The 3428-nt window shown below is 36.6% G+C and overlaps 1 pseudogene; it reads left to right on the top strand.

Moving 5' to 3' along the window:
* The first annotated feature begins 1109 nt into the window (after positions 1-1109).
* LOC147503692 (protein CYPRO4 pseudogene) lies at positions 1110-2747 on the top strand (annotated as a pseudogene).
* Positions 2748-3428: the final 681 nt, after the last annotated feature.

Genomic DNA, 3428 nt, shown 5'->3' with positions numbered 1-3428 from the left:
AGTTAGTCCCATGACCTACATGTCTGCACACAATAGCTCGGAACTCACAGTTCTTATTTCGGAAACAAGCACCATAACCCGGGGGCCAGGGTTATCTTGTGCTGCACCATCCACATTTAAAAAAAATTACTAATTCTATGCTTAATTTCCTTTGTAAATAGAACACTGAAAATCTCAACATCAGTACTTTACCAAGATAAACCATATATGTAGATATATAGAATCCAATAGGTTAGTTGGCTGGCTAACAGAACAATGTATTTCAGTCCTTTTATTAGCAGAATATAGTAGGGTCTAGCTAACCCTCCTTAGCACTCACATGACCACAAGCAGATTAGGTACATATAGGTCAAAATTAAACTCTCTAGGTAAGTTATACTTACATGTTAACAGTCCAAATATCACAGGTACAGGTACCTAAACAGTTCTCATTCTTCAGTTTTGGTCGGCAATTGGCAAAAACACCACTGAAACCCAGGTAAGCACATAGAACAATCATCAGGTCTTTACAACTATTTTAATGATGACAAAATTACAAAAATAGCTAATTACTCATAATTCATGATCATAAGTAGAATCATAAATTAACAAAAAGGAGACAAACCATATGTACGAACCACACCATATCTACCAAAACATGTCGATCTGTCAGAAGCACTAAGTACTAAGTATGACTCTAAAGAGTACTAGCCGTCCCAGCTAATCCGTATATATAGTGGAACAAAGACGCCCTCTATATTATTTGTGTTATACATTACTTTGAAGTTTGACCTAAGTATCTGCAGCTAACGTTCACATTTGTCAAACACATTCGCATTAATGTGTAGTAAGTTTTAGGCAAATTGGCATATTTCACCCTCGAACTTGTAAAGTTTTACCACTTACCCCCCTAAAGTTCAGTTTAGGCAATTTTAACCCTGTACTTGTAAAACGTATCTACCTTCATATTTCCGGTACATTTTCGGCACCTGAAGAGTGACGTGGAGTGACGTGGAATTATATTTTATGACGTGGAATTTCTAATTTTGCCACGTGTCAAATTCTAATTTTGCCACATCATAAAATATAATTCCACGTCACTTTTCAGGTGCCAGAAATGAACTGGAAAAATGGAGCTGGATACGTTTTACAAGTCCAGGGTTAAAATTGCCTGAAGTGAAGTTCAGGGGGGTAAGTGGTAAAACTTGACAAGTTCGAGGGTGAAAACTGCCTTTTTGCCTAAGTTTTATGAGTATTGGTCACAACCAAAGCAATCAGGACTGTAGTAAGCTTTTAGAATATTGCTCAGTCAAAACAAATGCTAATTTCAAAAGTATATTTCAACTATAAATGTATCGAAGCCTAATATCGCTACTATAAGTAGGACTAAAACCTAAATACCCCATAAAAATATATTTTGATTCGAAAATTTGTGTGAGACATTTTGTAAAACTTTTTCAACACACAAAATATTTAATAGATCCCGGGTGTATTGATAAGAGCCCAAAACTCTAGCTTAAACCCTTAAATAGTATTTCTATTTAGCCAATTATCTATATAATAAGATAGGGTTTTTTTTCCACTACAAGACAAAATTATAATAAAGGACGGTCCGGATCATTTCTAGCACAATCTAACGACTGCTGTGAGGCTGATCATCCTCGAGATAAGAGTTCGAATTTAATTGTTGGAATATGACATTAACGGGAACGAATCCCACTTTGTTTTTATGGGCTTTTCTCACACAAGTCGCAGGTTCGAGTTAGAGCCCAACATCAATTTCGTTTTTTTTAGCACTCATTTTTTTCACTCACTAGAAATATAAAATTTTGCCCTCAAACAAAAAAACACCTCCTAGTATCCAAGCTTCGTTACGAAGTTTCAGGACTATTTGTTTGAGAATGTTTAAGGGGTTGTAGCTAATGAGGCTAATAAGATTAAGGTTTATGGGAAGGACTTTATAAGGTGGGCAAAGGGGGAGGCAGCGGATGATTTTCGATTTGGGAGGGTGTAGAAGATGGGGGTGGGTCGGTGAGGCTACTCAGAATTTGATGGAGGAGTTTGAGGAGGCAGCACAAGGAGGAGGAATACAGAGTTTGGCATTGGGTGCTTTGGAAAATAGTTTTTTGGTTGGTGGTTCTGGTGTTGAGGTTGTTAAGAATTTTAGTGATGGGATTCAAGGGAAGGGTGTTTATGTGAAGTTTGATAATGGGAGTTCTAGATTTTGTTCACATTTTGGCCATTCGATTTCGAAACCGAAAAAAACTCTTCTTATGAGGGCTAAGACTAATACGCTGCATATGAACTCGACTACGAGTGAGGTTAGTTCTCATTCGACTGGGCTTCATTAGCTTGATATTGAAACGAGGAGGATAGTTTTGGAATGGAAGTTTAAGAAAGAGGGGACTGATATTACAATGAGAGATATAACTAACAATAGTAAGTGGTCTCAGTTGGACCCTTTGGCATCAACATTCTTGGGTTTGGATGATAATAGGATTTGTAGGTGGGATAATCGTGATCGAAAAGATATGATTCAAAATCTAAAATCTCGCAAGTGAGAGAGTACATCCGTCTTGAATTGGACTCAAGGACATCAGTTTTCTAGAGGGACGAACTTTCAGTGTTTTGCCATTACTGGTGGTGGTTCAATTGTGGTTGGATCTCTTGATGGTAAAATTAGATTGTATTTGCCATTACTGGTGGTGGTTCAATGTGTCATGAGTACCGTCTGGCACGGGCATCAACTAGTGTTATTAATAATATAGGTTTATCACTAATTACGTGCTTTTGAGTATTTCAGGCTTCGGAATTGAATAAATATCAATTCGTTACTAATTAGGCGCTAAAAGGAGCTAAAGTGATTGCTAGAGAAGTTCCATGAAGAAAGCCCAAGTTTAATGGATAAAAAGTCCTTAAAAAGCTCAAGTCAAAACTGTTAAGTGAAAGTCAAACCGGATTAGAGAGCTAAAGAAAAGTCAATAGAATTTCAAAAGGTCATATCTTTGGACTCAGGCCTCGAATTTGGGCCCATTTTATATCAAAATGACCGGCTTAGAAAGCTCTTTCCAATGGTCTAGACCTTTACTCGATCAGAGTAGTATAAGTTGGTGAAAATATGTACTATAGTAATACGACCAGAATTAGAAGTCTTGGATTCAACCAATTGGGTTATAGACTTGATTTATGGGTCCATAACCTAGCCTAAAAACCCATGCACAATTTTGTATCATTATATAAGAGAATAAAAACCCTAAGTTATCTCTCTCTCCCTTTTTAGTTTTAGTTTATGAGTTTAGTTTGTAGCCTCCATTAGAACCTTTTAATAAAAGCTTTAGTTTATTCAATTTAATTAATTCTTCCTTACATTATGTCTTTCTTTCATTATTTTAATTTAATTAATCCAATGATATTAGGCTAATCCCCCCCCCCCCCCATTAGAGAGAGTG

Source organism: Coptis chinensis, chromosome 4 (genome assembly GCF_015680905.1).
Source record: "Coptis chinensis isolate HL-2020 chromosome 4, ASM1568090v1, whole genome shotgun sequence".
NCBI lineage: Eukaryota > Viridiplantae > Streptophyta > Magnoliopsida > Ranunculales > Ranunculaceae > Coptis > Coptis chinensis.
The sequence above is the reverse complement of the archived record's forward strand: the minus strand, read 5'-3'. Positions and strand labels throughout refer to the sequence as shown.